Raw genomic sequence first — 21,589 nt, 5'->3', positions numbered from 1 at the left:
GGAGGAAAAACGTAATATTTCAGATATGGTACTCACTGAGGTTTAGTTTTTGCCTCTGCACAACTCTCATTTACAGCTGAAAAGTGGAAAATGGCTTTTTTTTTAATTGGCCATTTTCCGTAATGGCAGCATCTTCTGGAAATTGTGGCGAGAAGGATGAGCTAAAGAGTTGGGTGGAGTTTTTCATACATCTAAAATTTATCGAAACTCATGTGCTGTTCATGGTGCTAAAGAAATAAGCTGACAGTTTAAGCAATATCTAACATTTCTTTTCAGCTTTGTGCTTTCTGTGCACGAGACTTCTGTGCATGAGACTAGCACAATGTTTGAGACATTTTCTGTGTATGGAACCTGAACAGATATTTAAAAATGAGTCATTTTGTGCTAAAAAATAAATAAAATAAATCACACAAGTAACATTAAAGTATTACTGTTGACATGTCATTTCTTGTATCTTGTTGTGTTCCCTTTGAGATTTATTTTCTTATTTTTATGTCACAGGACTGCATCACACTCTGGAAGTTGGTTTAACATGGTTTTCATTAAAAGGAAACAACGTCCTTCCAGAAATATAAAAGCAACTTACAAAACCCACAAACGTTTAATAAGAGTAAAGAATGCTGATGTCTACTAACCAGTGAGAATACAAGGTGTGAAAAAAAAATGCTGCATTGATTTTGTAATTAGATACGCAGGCAAAAGTAATTGCTAAATGTGATAAACTCTTAGGACGTTAAAGGGATCTTATTTACTCAATATCCAGCAAGGGAAGAAATCTGAAACAAGAATGTTGCTTTAGGCTTTTGCTCAAACAAAATGGGCTAAAGAAAACCTGAGTCAAGACACTTAAGGTAGAATCATGCAGGAAGAGTCAATAACTCCACATTTAACCATGAAATAGTAGCTAGAAAGGAAGCAATAGGTTGTCAGTGCGAGTCCCTATGTTTGCCTTTCCTCTCCAGCATTCTACTCATGAAGTATCATGCATTTTTTTCACAAGTTACACATTAATCTATGTAAAAATTGGTTCTCTTTCCTTTGGTTTAACGTCAAAAAACTGCCCCCACCCCTCCCTACAGTAAATGCCAAACAATGCCACAACAATGCTAAGGCTACATGCTAATGCTACAACATTGATGTTTGAAAGCAACTTAAAAATTTCAGTAAAACATCTGTCTCTGCAACCGTGAAGTAGTAAACTTCCCGGATTACAGCCAACAATTAAATATTAGCTTCTCAAACATGGACAGTCCAATGATGGTGTTCTGTCGGTCTGAGCTCCCAGTCCTGATCCGCTTCAAGTTGTGAGGTCCTGCACAAAGAATGCTCCCATTAGTTGAAACGACATCAGAGGCTAATATGGCTAATAACAAAACAGATTAGACAATTTGAATATAAAGGGTATCAATCTACCCTGCTGCTCTAGTTGAGCTGAAAATTATTTTAAAAGGAGGGCTTTCCTCTCTTAGTTCTTTACTGTGCCAGCTCTTCTTTTATCCTTATACTCTTAACTTTGCATTAAAAGTTAAGAATGGCACGGTAAGCTAATCAGCTAAAATGCCCTCACTGTGGCTAATGTCCCTGAACGCATTGGCTAGCAGGTTCTTGGCTTCTGACAGACTTGCTATCTCTCTAATGGAAGCATACAGGCATATTTTGAATGATGATTGGTCGTTACAACAGCTGGAGGAATTGTCTTCATGTGATGGCCAGATTATATATGATAGCCCTTTGTGTGGCTAGCAACAGAGCAGGAAGAAATCTGATAGGATGAAACTTTTCAAACATTACTTTCAGAAATTCCAAGACTTCTCAAGGGGTTGGTTTATTTATTTTACAAAATAAGATTATTAATTGAAATAAAATGAGATATTCAATTTATTTAAAACCCAAAGTAAGGAATGTAAAAGCAGATTTTTATTCTAGATAGATCAGCTGTGACACAAAATGAAATATTTAATCTGTCATGTATAATTAATCCAATTTCTGCTAAATACTTTCTTGCCTTGCAAAATCCCATTACGCCTCAGGAGTTTTGTAAAGACAGACCTTGCCCTAGATTTGACTTTGCTCTGGTCTGAACATTTGGCATCCTTCCATTCAAGAAAAACGTGATGACACACTTTGCAAGTCATCTTTTCCCTCAGCTGTCAGAAAATTGATACCTCGGAGCTATGGCTCTTATCTGGTTAAAGTTCTGCTTTAGTAGATGGTGGTTGCTTTTGAGAAAAAAAATAGAATTAGAGAAGAAAAGTTATGCTGCTTTACCAGTTTCTGCCAAAAATGCTATTCCTCCCAGACTTGTTCTGTCACTTTCAGACAAAGTATGGTTCTCAAGAATATTCTTTTTCCCGGTTTTTCTTATTTGTACTTCTCAAATACTTCTTATTTCTTATGTCAGCAATGTGCGTCTCTGGAAGCCTATCCTGAGGCCCTCGGCACAGGCTAAGCTGTTTCTGTAATGAGACTTGTTTTTCATACCAAGTTGTGCAGTAAACAAAATCAAACATTTATGAGAGCTTTATGCAAGGCTTATCATGGGTACAATTTGCTTCTTGTTACAAGATTAGGCCTGCTCCTCCTCTGGTCCGGACACTCGGCTATAAGTGATGTTACCTCTCATGCTGGGAAACTGCACGCCTTTGAACTACAGCCTCTTTATGCTTCTTTTCCTTTTACTCAAATCTCCCCTCTCCCTGCATATGGCTCCATCATGTCTTTATTTTTACATGATGTATTTTCTCTGTGCATGTCCTGTATGACTTGCATGTTTCTCAGACATCTGTAATCTAAACTTAAATTTGAGTAAAAAAAAATATTGTTTTTCCAGAGATGAAAGGCATACGGCTGAAAATTTTAACTAAAAACTCATATCAGCAGCTTCCCTACAACAGTTGCTTTTTTTATGTTTATTTTTTGGCCCAGCTCCTCCGACTCAAGCCTACTGCAATCTACATCCCTCTGCTAGGCTAAAGTTGATACAGAGCCATCAATTCCATTAAGCACTGGCCTGATACACGAAACTAAAGCTCCCTCCTTAAAACAGGTCTCTGAACCCGATAAGGCTTGGCAAGGAAAAAGACTGACTTGTAATTCATGATATGTCATAGTCTAAAAGTTTGTCTGCCTATGGTCTCTCGACAGATAGCTCCAGACAGTTCCACTTTGTGACTTAATTACTCTCTGAGGTAAGTCTGAGATAAAGTCGTCTTTTACAGGGGGATTTGGCTTGTCCTAGGCTTAAAGCGCAAAAATATGAGGTGTGAGCAAATATTGAATGTGCCTATTGATTTCCTTAAACTGTTATGAGAAATACACACATACATAAACATTTTCTTCCATTTTCTGTAATGATTAATTGATTTTTTTCAAACCTTTTAAAGAGTTTTCCCTTATTTTTTATCTACTTCTCAAAGCCAACTTGCTGTCCCTGTAAGCACATGTTTTTTTTCTGGTGTTTTTGCCTTATGCACCTGTATGATGGCATGTATGCTAGCATTAATCTTCAACAGCATAGAATTCAAGGAAAGTTTTTCACAGGAGTAACTATGAGACAAGGTTATACACTCTGAAATCAAATGAATAAGAGTTGGCAGCAGAGATTCATAAAGGAAATGTTCCAGTGTCAGTAGGACCTGGATTTGAGGGGACTTTCTGTAAAGATCAGTCATAAGGCCACTGCATCCTCTCCTGCAATGAGTCAGAATTTAGCTGTTTTTACCGATCCTACAAATCCAAGGAAATCTGGAGTTGGCATTCAAAATGACCCAATCATGTTTTGTTTGTTTTTTTTTCAGACACAGACAAACGGTCGATAGACATATGTGAAATGAGTACTTGGCCACTGTCTTGCCTGTATTGGTTTGCTATCCCAGGAGGGTTAAGACATGCAGAATTCTATTGATGTATTCATGTGCCTTCAGGGTTTCCCAAAACACCACTAGCAATGACCTGAGTGAAGTTGGCCCCCCCCACCTTCTTCAAATGAGACAAAATTGGTGTCAAATGTTTGTGCTGCGTTTGTGCTGGTTTGTGCAGCAAAAATTTTCGTTTGTGCCGCTAAGAAGGTGGGGGGGCCAACTTCACTCAGGTCTAGCAATGGTATAAATACAAACCTGTTTGGTTCCAAACACCATGTAACCAAGACTACATTGGTGGCATTGTTTGCCTGCTGTTGGCTTATTTTATACACATACAATGGTTATCTTTGGTTATGCAGAGTGAATTGGTATTGCTTAATATGAAACAATGTCTACTGTCATCAGTTCGTATCTCTTTGTTTAGGCCACAACAAAGAAAAAAACTGCTGTCTCTGGTCTGATGATGAAAAAGATGGATATGTATGTCATATATGTATATGTCATTGGATACTTACATGCCACCCCAACAGTTAAATGATTCTGCTGTTTTGTGATTTGTAACATGTAAGAGTGCCCTCACGTGGTTACTGGGCCATCATGATATTTATGTCCTGTATAATGAGTAATAGGATACCACAATCTGGGTCCTGGATCTCAATTTTTGGAAAGTACTTAAAGTTAAAACTCTAGTGTTTGGCCATAATAACCAGTGTCACATTTTGAAGAAAAAGCTTCTAAGTGTGAAAATCCCATTCAAACTGTGAAGTATAGAGGTCGGAAGGGCAAGTGCACTTCATGCATTATATGGAAAATTATGAAAAAAACATCTCAAAACACCAATTAGGAAACTATAGCTTGGGAACAAATAGTTATTTTGAATGGACACAGATTATATGCATGCTCCATCACAAGATGGAGTAATGACTAGGCCTGTCACGATAACAAATTTTGCTGAACGATTCTCTAAAGAATTATTGCGATAAACGATAATATTGTTTCAAGACCTTCTGACACTGATTTAATGGAAATGACGTAATAATGCATGCTATTTCCTGCCATAGTGTTGGTTTGCGACCCAAGAGAAAAACAGACCGGAGCCAGCAGTTGTAGAGTACTCAATACTTTTTCTTTTTTCTTCAGTTCAGTTCAGTACAGTATACAGCGTGGCATTTCAGGTCACAAACAAGAAGAGCAAGAATCTCCCTTTCACCTGAACCATCTGGCTTTTAAATGATTGGCTCCCACCCGGACTAATTGGAGGGGTGGAGACATTCACATTTTCAGACAGAAACAAACAAACATTTGCACTAAACTATTCCTCTACAATGTCTACAGTTACAATTAACTCAAACAAAAACTATCTGGGCCCAAACAAAATTCAAAATACATCTCTCCTCCCTCTCAGAAAATGGATTTTCCCAATGAGGCTGATTGGTATCACCAGGTCCTTGTCAGCACTGCTCATGGGCGCGCTTCCATGGCAACACATGACCAGGTGACCTCAAAGAGAGAAGAGGATTAAAACAAGTAAATAAATCAAAGTACTTCCCAAAACAATACATTTACACAAATAAATTAGAATTTATAAAACACAAAAACAGCACCTGTTAGGGAGGGGGCAAATCCCTCACACTTCCCTCCCCTTCAGGAGACTCGCTGTGTCCACAGCGAGACAAGAAGTCTGCAACTGTATTCTCCTTTCCTGGAATGTAACCTATCTTGAACCGGTAAGGTTGAAGAGACAGGAACCATCGTGTGATGCGACTGTTTGTGTCTTTCATGGCCTCCAACCATTTTAGTGCACGATGGTCAGTCTCAAGGGTGAATTCTCGCCCCAGCAGATAATATCTGAGAGAGTCTATCGTCCATTTGATAGCCAGACACTCGAGTTCCACCGCCGAATATCTGGTCTCTCGCGGAAACAATTTCCTACTGATGTAGGCGACTGGTTTCTTCTCCGCCTCTTCTCCCTGCAAAAGAACCCCACCAATTCCCCTGGCAGATGCATCAGTCTGTACTATGAAGGGTAAAGAGAAGTTTGGGCTCTGAAGTACAGGTTCTTGACACAATGCCTGCTTCAAATCCTGGAAGGCCCTCTCCTGTGCTTCTCCCCACACAATTTTTGTCTTTGATGTCCCAGTGAGGTCAGAAAGAGGGGCTGCTCTAGCAGAAAAGTTCCTAATAAAGCGACGATACCAACCTACCAGGCCCAAAAAGGACCTGACTTGTCTTCTGGTTGTTGGTCTCTCTGTTGCTTTGATTGCCTCCATCTTGTCTTTCACTGGCTTTATGACTCCCCCACCCAGGATGTGACCTAAATATTGGAGTTCCTTCTTTGCCAATGCACATTTCTTGGGATGAATAGTCAGGCCAGCTTGCTTGATGGCCTGTAGAACCCGTCTCAGATGAATTAGGTGTTCTTGCCAGGAGTTGCTGTAAATGACAATATCGTCAAGGTAAGCTGCAGTAAATGATTCCATACCTGACAGTACCTTATTCATCAGTCTTTGAAACGTGGCCGGTGCACCATGAAGTCCAAAAGGCATCTTTGTAAACTGCCATAATCCCTGCGGGGTCCTGAAGGCAGTGAGAGGCTTAGCAGCATCCGTTAAAGGGACCTGCCAATATCCCTTGCAAAGATCTAAAGTACTTATATATTTAGCCTGGCCAACACATTCAATGAGGTCATCCAACCTTGGTAATGGGTAAGCGTCAAAGTCTGATTGAGCATTTACCTTTCTAAAGTCAATGCAAAAACGAATACTCCCATCTTTTTTGATCACCAAAACCACTGGATTGCTCCATTCGCTGGTAGATGGTTCAATCACGCCCAGCTTCAACATGACCTCAATTTCCTCCTTTAACACAGGAGACATCTTCTCTGGAATCCGATACATTCGCTGTCGAATGGGAACACTGGTTTTCAGATGAATATCATGTTCCACCAAGTTTGTGGCACCTGGTTGTTCTTTGAAAAGATCTGAAGGAACAATGGCCTCCAACTCCTGTTGCTGGGTGAGAGTGAGATGAGAGAGATCAAGTGAAATAACAGAGTCTTTTACAGATGGCAACTCACCCTCATCATCATCATCTTCCTCTTGCACTGCACGCACAAAGCATTGCTGACTAAAGGGCGGAGCCCGGGATTTCCACTCCTTAAGCAGATTGATATGAAAGGTTTGCTTTGAATTCCTTCTCTCAGGCATCTGAATCTCATAGGTTGTAGCACTTGGCTTCTTCATAACAGTATATGGTCCCTGCCATTTTGCCAAAAGTTTATTGTCAGATGTTGGAAGTAGTAAAAGAACCTTCTGACCTGGTTTGAAGGATCTGCATCTGGCCGTTTTATCATACCAGGTCTGTTGCTGCTGTTGAACCTTCTCCAGGTGCTCTCTGACGAGGTTGGTTGTCTCCTCCATCTTCTGTCTCATATTTAGAACATAGTTGATGACATTGGTTGACTGATCCTTCTTACCAACCCAGGACTCTTGAAGAACATCCAGAGGGCCCCTCAGCTGCCTGCCATAAAGAAGTTCAAATGGCGAAAAGCCAGTGGACGCCTGCGGAACTTCCCGATAAGCAAACAGAAGATAGGGTAGCCACTTATCCCAGTCTTTGCCATTGACAGAGATAAACTTCTTCAACATACTCTTTAATGTCCGGTTGTACCTTTCTACCAGCCCATCAGTCTGTGGGTGGTAGGGGGTGGTCCGAATACCCTTTATGCCCAACAATCTGTAGACCTGCTTAAGATTGTTTGACAAAAAGTTAGTACCCTGGTCAGTAAGTACTTCAGATGGAATCCCCACTCTAGAGAACAACTGGAGTAAAGCATAGGCTATCTGTTTAGCTGTTATGTCCCTAAGGGGGAAAGCCTCTGGATAGCGAGTGCTATAGTCGCACACAACCAGAATAAACCGATTTCCTGCTTGAGTCCGTTCCAGTGGTCCCACAATGTCCATACCTATTCTGCTGAAAGGAACATCAATAATAGGTAATGACTGTAGTGGGTACTTTGGGACATTCTTTCCCCCTGACAGTTGACACACTGCACATGATTGGCAGTACTCTTTTACCTGATTATAAAGACCTGGCCAATAAAACCTGGCATAAATCCTGTCATAGGTCTTTTTAAAACCCAAATGTCCTGCCCATGGTGCCCCATGACCCAAATTTAGCACCTGTTCCCTTAGACTTTGTGGAACCACCAGTTTCTCACATGCTGTTTTTCCTCCATGAAGATAAAGCAACCCATCTCTAAGGATATAATACCCCCCTGTTTATCAATTTCTCCCACAGCAATATGAGTTGCTTGATCAAAAAGACCATTCAGTGATTCATCAGACTGTTGTAATCTCTTGAAGTCAACTTGCGAGCCCACAATGTCCCCATCAAGATCTGGCAATCCCAAAGATGTTTGTCTAACTGTGCCTGCCATTTTCTGAAGCCGCCTTTGTCGTTTGCTTTTCCTCACTTTAACCACACTCTCAGAAGGAATATCAAAGTTAAAGAAGGGCAGTTCTTGCAGAGAATTCAGTTTAACAGTAGTCTCAGGGTTTATTTGCTGGCCTGTCTCCACAGTCTCAGGTAGAGGTTCAGAATCACCCCCAGCTAATTGTTTAGCTTGTTTTTGTGATCGGGTTACAACATACACCGGCTTACAGGCCTGGATCAGTTCTGGCAAGACTGGAATATCCAGACCCAAAATAACTTTATGGGGAAGACCTTCCACTACACCTACACTTAAGAGATAAGTTTGGTTTGCCACTTCTAGATAGATCGCCGCAGTGGGGTAGGTTTTATGATCCCCATGCACACAGGAAATATCAAGGCCTGGGCCCTGTAAATAGCATTGATTTTTCAAAATAGAAGGGTGGACTAAGGTCTGTGCACTTCCTGTATCTAAAAGAGCAATGGCTGGCTTTCCATTTACTCTCACCTCCATAACTTGTTTCTTACCCTGAAATTGGTCTTCTGCAGACAATGACCTTGGTACAGTGCAAAAATATGCTGATTTGGCTTTTCTCAGTGGACATTCTGGTTTTATATGACCCTCTTGACCACAGAAGTAGCAGACAACAGATTTTGTTTCTGACTTAGGCTTAGATGAGAACATTTTCCCCCTTTGCTTCTCTACCCCTGCCATCTGACTTGGACCACCACCCAAACCAAACCCCACAGACTTACTCTGCATTAAGCTGGACTTCTGTTGAAGGTTGTATCGGAAGGTTTTTGGTCCCCGTCTTGCAGCCAGGAAGTTTTCAACCAGTTCTGCTGCTTCTTGTGCCGATGCTGGGCTCCTCTCTTTGACCCATACTCTCAGCTCTGGTGACAGAGAATTATAGAACTGCTCCAGGATCAGGATCTCCCCAATCTCATCCTTTCTTCTCTTCTGAGGCTGTATCCACTTCAAGTAAAGGTCTTTCAGACGGTTGTAGAACTCTCGGGGGTTTTCATTCACACGGACCTCTGGCTCTCTAAAGCGTTGTCGGTACACTTCTTCATTAATTTCATACTTTGTCAAGATGGCTGCTTTTACTTCACCATAGTCACAGGAATCCTCTGCAGCCATAGCCACATACGCTGCTCGGGCTCTGCCGGTGAGATGAGGTACCAACCTTACTGCCCAGTCCCTCTCAGGCCATTGGTATGCCGTTGCTAACCTTTCAAAGGTTGTCGGATACTGTTCAATGTCCTCTCCCTCCTCAAACTTTGGAATATCAGATTGAGTCCAGACTCTTTGTTTTGGCTCGCCTCTAGATTTATGCCGAGAAGCTGGCTCTAAATCATCTTCTGAAGAGGAGCCTGAATGAGAACAAATTTCAGTTTTCTGCTTCTTCTCCAAGTCATCTCTCAGATTGTTAACTTCAACCTGCATCTGGTGCCATCTCCTTTCTTGCTTATCCTCTTCTTTATCCCATCTGTCAACAAAGTCACTCTGGAACTGAAGACATTTTTCCAGCATGGCAGCAATGTTCTTCATGTCCACAGATGCTGTTTCATCACTGAACTGCCAAGTCTGCTGACCTGTAGCTCCATCCTGCTCTGCTTCCTCCACTGGAGCCGATTCTGCAGCTTTAGAGCCTTTTGTCTGCTGCTTTGGACCCATAATTAGCAGTTATCTGCACATCAGCGTCGCATCCCACTTCTGACACCAAGTGTTGGTTTGCGACCCAAGAGAAAAACAGACCGGAGCCAGCAGTTGTAGAGTACTCAATACTTTTCTTTTGTCTTCAGTTCAGTTCAGTTCAGTTCAGTTCAGTATACAGCGTGGGATTTCAGGTCACAAACAAGAAGAGCAAGAATCTCTTTTTCACCTGAACCATCTGGCTTTTAAATGATTGGCTCCCACCAGGACTAATTGGAGGGGTGGAGACATTCACATTTTCAGACAGAAACAAACAAACATTTGCACTAAACTATTCCTAAACAATGTCTACAGTTACAATTAACTCAAACAAAAACCATCTGGGCCCAAACAAAATTCAAAATACATCTCTCCTCCCTCTCAGAAAATGGATTTTCCCAATGAGGCTGATTGGTATCACCAGGTCCTTGTCAGCACTGCTCATGGGCGCGCTTCCATGACAACACATGACCAGGTGACCTCAAAGAGAGAAGAGGATTAAAACAAGTAAATAAATCAAAGTACTTCCCAAAACAATACATTTACACAAATAAATTAGAATTTATAAAACACAAAAACAGCACCTGTTAGGGAGGGGGCAAATCCCTCACACATAGATAGATACACTTTATTTTCAAAAGTACACATAACACTGGAACTGATAAACTAAACAAACAAAACAACCAAAACAAAAATAAAATGTATTCTCAGTCTCCATTAACAAAAACGTACTTGAATAAAAACTAAACAACATAAAGCCAAAGTGGAAATAAATACTGCATTCAACCAAAAGAGTGCAGATTATGAAGCCTGTATACTATATTGCCCTTCAGTAATCACTAGATTTAAATAGAGAAGATGGGCACATCCCACTACCTAATGCAGTAGTTCATGCCACACGATTTTTTGCCCCTATTTTCCCCTTATGAAAATCTTAGATCGTTGACCAATCTAAGATTCTCGCTGGTGATTTCATAACCGATCATCCTGCAGTGTGTGGTGGGTCACGGTAGATCGTCGTGGCCGCTCCGATCTAAATCAGGGGTTTTCCCCATCTGGGAGCTTAACGCTGAATGTGACAGGTAGCCAATCAGAAAGTGCGGATTCTCCTCCGCGCTTTCTGAGGGGAAATTACGGAGGAGAATCCCAAACAGCTGACATGAAACAACACGAAGTCCAGCGGACATTGGAGATGATATGTGGAAATAACATTAATGTTTATTCAACATTTCGTGCAAAGAATATAGAAATGACAAGGAGAGGAGTTGGAGCCAAATTGTTAACGCAGTTGATAAACCCGGTAAGTTTTCAGGTGTTCTTCGTTACCGTGACATTAATACGTTATAAAGATTTTCATTCAGTCAGGACTTTACGCTGACTCTAGCCACATGCATCACAGGTAGATTCTAGTAAAGCATTGATTAATGTCTGATTTTAAAATTAGTTAACTGGACTTGTAGCCACTTTGTGCCCAGGTGGCTGGACACCACACGGCATGACGAACCCGATCGAACCGTTATACCTAGGAATTCTGTCGGCTAATGTGTCTCTCGGGTTTTGAAAATGGGCCGACAACTCGTGTAGTGTGTGCTAAACATTACACTAAGGAAATGAAGAAGGGAGGGTCAGTGGAGAACACCGGTGGTGAGCCTTTTTTTATTCAGTGTCATCAACAGAAGGAAAAAAGGCAGGAAGAGACGATAAAGCCGATAATTAAAATGATGTCGATAGGTTTAATTTATCGTGCGATTAATCGATTTATCGTTTATCGTGACAGGCCTATAATGACAACAAAGCAATATTTTGGAGTGGCCATCAGTAAGGCTTGATCTCAGGTCTACAACAAAAAATAAATGTATAGTATATAGCATAGTTGTCAGCATGGGAGCCAAAGAGCCAGATTCGTTGAACCGGTTCCAAGTAAATGTAAATAAAAACAAAACTGTGTCCCAGCTTATTTTTCTCTCTCATTATCCTATTATTTTTTAAGCAGACATATATTTGGTAATCCTAATTGACAAGGATAGTCTAATTTAATGTCAGACATGAAGAAAAACATGTCTGACAAAAATATGTTTTAAAACAGTGAAGATTTAAAAATTCAAGAGTTGTGTGATAGTTGTAGTAAAATATCAAGAAACACAAACATCACAATGTTCATCTATTACAGTGAATACCATAATGAGAATAAATCTTTATTTGAAAGCAGTGACTATGCTGTGAATCAGGAGAAGTTTTCTAAGAATCTTCAATAAAAGCTTAAACCTGTAGAAACGTCAAAGACGACCAAATTAAAACCAAAACAACTCTGTGACAATTGTTACGACGGGAACAAAGATAGCAAATAAATTCATGCTGAAATGAAAGTAGGGAGCAATTTATCAGTGTCCAAGTTCCAACTATTGTTCCTACTGAGCATCATCTAGCTGTTTGTGTTTTGGGTCAGACATACTTCCCAGGCCCCTCTTTGCAGATGGTGATTAAATCTTTAATTGTCAAGGGGAGGAGGGGCGGCAGAGGAGGGAGAGGAGAAACCTGGCAAACAGAATTTTAATTATGGCTCACTAAATTAAGACACCTAGATTCACTCCCCTATCTCCAGCTGATCTATCCCTCCCTTTCCCCTACTTAAACGCCTCTTGGCTCTGATTGTATTACTCATTCAGAACGATCATCAGTCATCTGCAGTCACCATACTGCACAGCCGCATACCATAACAACTTGGAGATCAAAGAGGGGCATCACAGAGGGGTAGAGATTCAGGAAAATTGGCAACAAAGCAAAGCAGCCCAAATAAATTACATATTTGACACTTTCTGTAAATTTTATCACTAGAATGTAGAAGAGCTCTCCAGTATGTTAATAATTTATCATGTTTCTCTAAAATAAAATGTTGACTGAAAACAGTTCTGAAACGTGAATCAACATACAGAGATTTATTTAAATGCCATCAATAAAATGTTAAACTTGTATCTCTGTGTGTGTTCTTTTGTGTGTGGCAGAATTTATGAATGGAAAGGCAGTGCTAGGCCTATCGTGATAAACGATAAATCAATTAATCGCACGATAAATTAAATCTATCAACCTCATTTTAATTATCGGCTTTATCGTCTCTTCCTGCCTTTTATTCTTTCTGTTGATGACACTGAATGAAAAAAGGCTCAACTCCGGTGATGTCCACTGACCCTCACTTCCTCATTTCCGTAGTGTAATGTCCAGCGCACACGCCACAAGTTGTCGGCAGATTTTCAAAACCTGAGACACATTAGCCGACATAATCCTAGGTGTAACGGTTCGATCGTGCTGTGTGGTGTCCAGCCACAAGTCCAGTTAACTAATTTTAATATCAGATATTAATCAATGCTTTATTAGAATCTACCTGTGATGCATGTGGCTAGAGTCAGCGTAAAGTTCTGACTGAATGAACATCATTATAACCTATTTATGTCACGTTAACGAAAAACAGCTGAAAAGTTACCGGGTTTATCAACGGCGGTAGCAATTTGGCTCCAACTCCTCTCCTTGTCATTTCTATATTCTTTGCACGAAATGTTAAATAAATATTAATGTTTCCACATATCATCTCCATATCATCTGGACTTCGGGTTGCGCAGTGTCAGCTGTTTGGGATTCTCCTCCATAATTTCCCCTCAGAAAGCGCTGAGGTGAATCCGCGCTTTCTGATCGGCTGCCTTTCACATTCAGCGTTAAGCTCCCAGTCGGGGAAAACCCCTGATTTAGATAGGAGCGGCCACGACGATCTAAATCACACTGCGGGATGATCGGTTATGAAATCACCAGTGACAATCTTACATCTGCCAACGATCTAAGATTATCCTAAGGGAAAAATAGGGACAAAAAATTGTGCAGTGTGAACTACTGCATTAGGTAGTCGGATGTGCCCATCTTCTCTATTTAAATCTAGTGATTACTGAAGGGCAATATAGTATACAGTGTCGTGAAAACTGGTATAAGAATGTGAGATCTGTCCAGGTACACGCAGAAAACGGAATAAAGGCCTGAGAAGTAACAGCAAATCTTGTATATTGATTTAATGATGATTAAGAGAAACAAGTATAACATATAATACACATGTGAAAGTAAGAAGGTCTGTAATGTATAATCAAAATATATGTTATGTATTTTTGATTAGTTAAAATGTTAAAATGCATTATGGAAATTTAGGTTTGTACCTTTGAGTTAACAGTAACAACTTGATTGTTGTATAAGGATCATTAATTATTAAAGATTAGGAATGATGAGTGAGGAAGAGTCATACTGAAGTAATAAGTTGATAAAGTAACACATTGATTATGTTTTGTGATGAATTACAGAGATGAAATGAAGAAAGACTTAAGATTGTGAGAAATAGACTGCGTTGCAATTAGTACACTGAGCTGGGCGGGGGTGCTGGGGAAACAGATGGCCATGAGAAAAAGGGAAGTACCTAAGAGAGTTGCTGCAATGAGTCATGAGGGAGGTGATGGTTGGGGAAAGTTGGGACTTTCGACAGACAGTGGGACGGTTCGGAATTCACGTAGACCTATCCCACATACGACCATGGGTTGAGAGGGTATAAAAACCAGCGGATAGGGGAGGGAAGTGGTTCTTTGTCCGTGGCTCAGAAGAGGAGCCAACAAGAGGACACAGGCTGACGACCAGCAGAGGACCGCACCCCAGGACCAAGGGAAGCTCAAAACTTCACGCCGCCAAGAAAGGACGAGTTCCATCAGCCCCGACCCTGGTTCCTGATCCGACCAACTCCTCTGCCTCTACCCAACATTCTCCACTCTACTGCAGCAGACTTGGAGAAGAGACAGAGGTCATTTAATGACAGAGATTCTGCACGTTAGAAGGATAACGAACAGTTCTGCTCTGCTTCTCTTCTGAAAGAGGACTTTGCTCCGTCGGGGCAAAGACTTTGGCCAAGGATATCTGAAGATTACAGCTGCCGAGACCAAGTGCCATCGGGTGTGAGTTGACCTGCCTCCCCCCCAAAGCCTCGCCCAGTAAACTTAGTGACACAGGTTAGGGATAGGAATGAAGACAGGATGTGATTGATTTTAAATTGATTTTATTATATTCTTACCAATTTCATAATCTTTGGAAGATAAACCTGCTTGTCATTTGCCCCTGCTAAAGCTTGCTTAATAAAGTTATATTCTAAAATATTAATGAGAATTGTGGACAGTGAATTTAATTGTGTCATTTTTAATCATTATTGGTTCTCCTGATTGTAGTGAAATTAGCATACATGATTCTAAAGATGTGGTGGCTTTGTATTTTCCTCTGGTGAGTGTTAGAATAATGACCCTGGGACTTAAATCTAAGTCACTAAACCCAATCTAGCTGTTAACAAGTGCCGTTATTTTAGGAAAGGAGCTACCGTTAACAGGAAGTGGTTGTAGGGGTTATGCAGCTGTGAGGGCTACTCAGCTGACTGTTCCTCAACTGAAAAGGGTCATAACTTCTGGATCGAAGGTAGTTAGAGCTAGACGTGTCCTTTCCGCCCCCGGTTTGACTAGATAATCCTCCATAAACTATCTCTAGGGCAAGACCCAAGTTTTGGGGATTTTCCGGACCTGTTAGACAGAGAACTGGGCAGTAGCAAGTCCGAGGAGTGGTGAGACGTAGACGGGGCTGACTACTGCAGAATAACAAACAGACTTCATAATCTGCACTCTTGGTTGAATGCAGTATTTATTTCCACTTTGGCTATATGTTGTTTAGTTTTTATTCAAGTATGTTTTTTGTTAATGGAGACTGAGAATCCATTTTATTTTTGTTTTTGGTTGTTTTGTTTAGTTTATCAGTTCCAGTGCTATGTGTTCTTTTGAAAATAAAGTGTATCTATCTATGGCAGGAAATAGCATGCATTATTAGTCATTTCCATTAAATCAGTGTCAAAAGGTATTGAAACAATATTATTGTTTATCGCAATTATTTTTTAGACAATCACTCAGCAAAATTTGTTATCGTGACAGGCCAAGGCAGCGCAGATGCAATGCTGATGAAACAAGGAACATATATGTGTTTTGCTAAATTGAGCATGACTAGAGCTCCAGTCTCAATCACAAGTCACATCACATCGCTGTCAGAAATGTGGCATGTTGCATATATGAATGTTGCATACTTAGATTAAAGCGTCACATTTTTTTACACTTACCCAACAATGACAAAAAAAAGGATTTTGTTTTCACAAAATATTTTGTAACACACACACACTGTGTAAGAAAGAGAGACAATCCTATGTTCAATGCAGGCACGACAGGAAAAAAAAAGCCTGTGCGAAGAGTTATTTTGCAAACGTCATACCTGTGGGACAGTTTTGCAAGACAGCGTTATATGCTTCAGTTTTTTTTCCCCTCTGTGTGCAACAAGAGAGAGGTAGCTTGCCAGCATGTTGCAATTTTACAGGGCAGAAACATAAAAACCAAATCTCACGTCATGCCAGTACATGCACAGCATACAGGCATAAATTAACTGGTGCTAAATATTAGCAGACTGCATATCAAAAGTAGCATTATATTAAGAGTAGACTCTCGTCTATTAGCAGTTCCATTTTCATTGGTTCATCTATTTGAGGATTTTTCAGGGAGATGTATCTCTAAAATTATTTGCAGAAAACATGTCTATTCATGAACATATGATAACTTGTTCCACTGTCATGCTGGTGTCATGAGAAATATTCCAACTTATACCACCAGGACATATCCCTTAACATGAAGCATTTCAACTATACACTTTTATACACGTATATAAGGTAGATAGCTAAGCTAATTAGAAACCCAAGTTTAAGAATATGATTGGGTGTCATACAACGTGATCTTTGGTCCCCTGCAAAATGCAGTTACTGTGCACTTGGATCATATTCTGTGCACATGGTCGAGAGAGGTTTTATGCAACATGAATACTGTGGTGCCCAAAGTGATCTGCCATGTTTGTGTGGGGGGGGTTTCATCAGCACAAATCACTGTCAACAGGTCAGTGCTTTTACTTTAATCACAGACGCAAGCAAAATGGTGCGTATATTGGTGGGGTATCTGTAGAAGGAGTGAAAGTGACATTTTGCGTACAGTTGTAAACAACTTTGTAGGAAGCAGGAGGAATGTGCACATCTTTGCTAATCTCTTTCACAGAGGCATGAAAGAATCCGCTCCGAGTGCAAGTAATTATAATGCATGCAAGTCAGGAATCGCATCTGGAGGAGGTTGGGGTAAATAACGTCCTACATGACACAGAAGCTGTTGCACCAATCAAATGTCCTTGAAAAGATGAGGTGTTTTGATCTAAAAAAAAAAAACAAAAAAAATTTGATTTACATAGGGCTGCACAGTAGAGCAGTTTGTAGCACTGTTGCAAGGCAGCAAAAATTATGAAGCAAGAAGATACTGGGTTGAAATCTTGGCATGGGATCGATCTGTAGGGAGTTTGCATATTCTCCCTGTGTAAGCTTAGGTTCTCTGCTTACTCCCACAGTCCAAAAACATGACTAGGTTACTCTAAAATGCACTTAGATTAAATAAACATTAACGATTGCTTGGTCTATAAACTGTCGAATAAGTGTAACTTTTACCCTAAAGTCACCGATGGTCATTTGATGTTTTGGATGCAAGCAAAACATGACCATCATATCCTTGCCATCATATCCTATAAAACAGCATACTAGCAAAATGCTCACCTGTTTTAGTATTTACAAAACAATGGATATAAAGGTGAGTGTACTATTTTGTATTCAGGTGTCGGCGAGTGTGAACTTTTGCTAGGGGAGTGAAATGTTGTTTTAAACAGGCAGAGTGTGGACAGCCTGCCATAGAGGTTGGGTCATCAGTGTGGTCATTAATGCAACTGTAATGGGCCATGAGAGAGACTGTTCTGCTCTGGTGCCAGGCTGGCCGACCTGAGGATCACACAGTCATTATCAGGCGATGGATAGCGCCATTATACCTGTGACAGAGAAATCTGAAAGTCTGGATGTGTCTAGATATGGACTGAAAAGCCACAGATTATACGACACAAAGATGCTATTATTAGGGAGCAAACTTATATCACTGAACAATATCCAGTCAGATTCCATACTGCAACATTAAATACTAAAGGTGAAATCCATGCACAAAAGTTTATTACACAAATGCCTTACAGAAGTATTCATACCACAAACTTCAATATAATTTATTGGAGTTTTGAGGGACAAATCAACACAAAGCAGCACAACATGCTGGAGTGAAAGCGGGATAATGAATGGTTTTCCTTTTTTGTCTTACATATACAAATTTAATAAAAAAAATACTCAATACTATTTTTGACACTACAGCAACATTTTTTTAAGGTAAAGGGTTATTTATAGTTAAAGTTAAAATATATGATTAAATACAATATAATATTTTAACTTTGTTAATTAGGGCAAAACTAAAATCTAGAAAATAAATTACACCATACTTTTCAAAAATAGTGTTTAGCAAAATATTAAGACAAGATAACATTCCAGCTGTTAATATCCCTCATGGAAGTGCAGAGCTACAATTCAGTCATGCATTGTGTTATTTTACTGTATTGCGCATTTTTAGTTTGCCACCGTTTGCTTCAGGAAGGGGTTAACAGAAACGACACACTAACCCCAACTTGTTTCCTTTCTGTGATAACATGCTCTGGTTGACAATTCAGCCCAGAACATGTTCTCTGTGCAGTCCCAGTTAATTGCATATGAACAAAACTTAAAGCGGTTTTCCCTGCTTCACAGACAAAGCACTTTGCTTTGCAAGTCATAGTTATTAATGAACAGTGTTCTGCTGCAGTCAGGACTTTTTCAGATGCCTCTCGGTTTGAGGGCGAGCTGAGTTTTTAGTCACAAAACAGACAGGCGGAGAGATAGCAGCAGACAATCTTGATCTGCTCTTCAACTGTGTGGAAAGGGTCAATTATGGGACACAGATGTTTGGAGGTTTATTATATAAAACGCACAAATTACTTCATTTAAATTTGGCATTAAACAACTTGGCCCGCATCTTCCGCACCATGACCTTGGGGGTGCAAACTTATTCACTCTTGATCCAGACTGCTGTTTGGACTTCGAGGAAGGCTATAAAGCAAACTCATAGGTTGGGATGACCCAGACAAACAAGGAGGGAAAAAAAAAACTGGCCCCAAGTCGAAGGCTTGAAAAATTGTTGATTGAAGACATTCTCTATCCAAACTGACTGAACTTAAGCTGGGAGATGTGTATCACAAAAGACTTACAACTAAGTGTACCTCCACATAGTAATAACTCTTATGAGGTTGAATACACAATGCATAGAATAGAATAGAAATATATTTTATTGCCCCCCCCACTGGGAAATTTCAATGCAACAGCAGTAGTGTCAGAATAAAGAATAAAAATATCGCACACTAAGTTTTTGTTGAAGTTTTGCCCTAAGTAAAAAAAACAAAGTGCATAACACACTCTTAAGTCTTATATTTAAAAGAAATTGAAAACCATATTTTTTCCCTCTGCTCTCTGTTGGTTTATCACATGAAATCCAAATAAAACACACTAAGTTACACCTGTGGTTGTAATATGACAAAATGTAAAAATCATGGGCTATGAACACATTTTGCAAGGCACTGTGTGCATTTTACATATAGTCTGTTAATGATGCCATTTGGAATCGGTTATTCTCCCCAGCTGCTCATTGAAATCTCCTTTTTTCTATTATTACACTTCATACAGGAAAGATAAAGGTCATGGACATTTGTATTCCGCAGAGAGAGTTGGATGCAAGAGATTGCTCGAGAAAAATGACACAAGGATCATGGGTTGGAGAATGACAGGAATGCTTTCACTTCTACAAACGCTAATCACAGTAACTGTCAGCCCAGTCACTTGCTTCTGCCACTCCTCTCATTTATTTATTTTTCATGCCACAGGCTTGTCTTCCTGGGTGACTTTGTGACAAAATGAAATGGGTTTCTTCTGTCTGGATGCCTAATGAGGCAGCTTTCATAAGAAGCCTGGGAGTAAAATAACAAATCTGAGGACACAAGCCTGCCTTGAGAATAGACAGAAGCCCTCAACCCTGATCCGTGGAAGTGTTGTGTTCTTGCTTTCTTCATCTGATCACTTTGTGTCTACTGTACTCCCTGCAGCCTGCATTAACAGCTGCTATCTTTGCCAGAACAGCATGCGTGAGTTTTATATTTGGAATGAATCATTTCAGCAGAACTTGCAACTGTTCAGAGGGCTATTTGTGTAAAAAAAAAAAAAAAAAAATCATTTTTAAAATAGCATACCCTCTATCCAAAAACTTTCAATCATACCTCCCCATATCCCCAATCTTACGCAGCTTCGCTTTCGCGATAGCCGAGCATGTAGCCAGCAGACATTGAAAACATTCATTAATCTTAGAGTGACTTTCCTGGTGGGAGTTGGGGAATATCAGCCTGTTATTTCTCTCTCCACATCCAGTAGGTTTTCTGTCCCAGTGCCAGCAGTGGTCCAAAGACGAGTGGAAAAGGAGGCTCGGTCTCGACGGAGAGAGATGTGTGCAGCACATGCCCGCAGCAGCCGTAGGACAACATGCAGTGCAGCAGTTGGCCAGACAAACTATGCTGAGAGTAAAACTCACTCAGTTCACTGGTTGAGTTCATTGATTTTTTTAAGGCCATGTGAGAGACTCCCAATGCGCTAGGAAGATGGAACGCAGAGGCGGGCGCTCTGTATTCAAGGTGTCAAAAGATGTTTTTTCGAGGCATCATCTCTCCTCATTTTAGTCTGTCCTCCCATTTGCAACCTGCTCCATATCCCCCCCACCCACCCCACATACACTTCTTGCTCCTTTAATAGGCTTTATTAAAGCCTGCACAAAATCTTTTTCTTTTCCAGCCAAGTGATCCAGGCAGGAGGTCTGGACATGGCAGTATATACAGGCATTTGGTCAACTATTCAGCAGCATGCCAACAGAAATTGAGTTGGAATGTAATATTCTCCACACCACAAGAAACACCTCCAGCTAGGAACTTCCAAATCACAACATGGGGAAATCAGATAGTTTTGTGATCCCTCTAATGCCATCCAATAAATGCTGTTTAAGTTCTGTAGTAAAAAAAAATGTCTCCCCTTTGGTAAGTCTGGACCGGTCACAGAAAAATATAACTTGTTTCCAGATTAACAACAGAACGCATGTTGGAAGTCACTCAATCGCCTCATAATTTAAATCAATGAGATTAACTTCCAAGCTAATGTACGAAAGAAATTTCACCTAATAGACCAACACAGAGCAGTGTATTTGTGCAGTTTTAAAGGGTAAGGAATACATGTGGTTTTATATTTCCAGTAAAACGCTGAAAACTGTATTGTACCTTTACATTTCCCCCTGGGCCCACTTTTTGTACTACAACTGTACATTATCAGAAGATTTAGAAATACATTTTTGATCACTCTTGTTTGCAAAATAGCTCAAGCTCAATCTGACTGTATAAACATCCATCTGCAAGTCTAACTACAGATCAGCCATTCATAGTGGGACTTACACACTGTAAAAACACAGAATCTTACCAACTATTTTTGACCTACATTCTAGTAGAAATATCTTAGTTCAAAAATTCGTTTATAACAAACTCATCA

The sequence above is a fragment of the Poecilia reticulata genome, chromosome 11, assembly GCF_904066995.2.
Source record: "Poecilia reticulata chromosome 11, P_reticulata-male-v2, whole genome shotgun sequence".
NCBI classification, from domain to species: Eukaryota; Metazoa; Chordata; class Actinopteri; order Cyprinodontiformes; family Poeciliidae; genus Poecilia; species Poecilia reticulata.
This window is presented reverse-complemented; position numbering follows the sequence as displayed.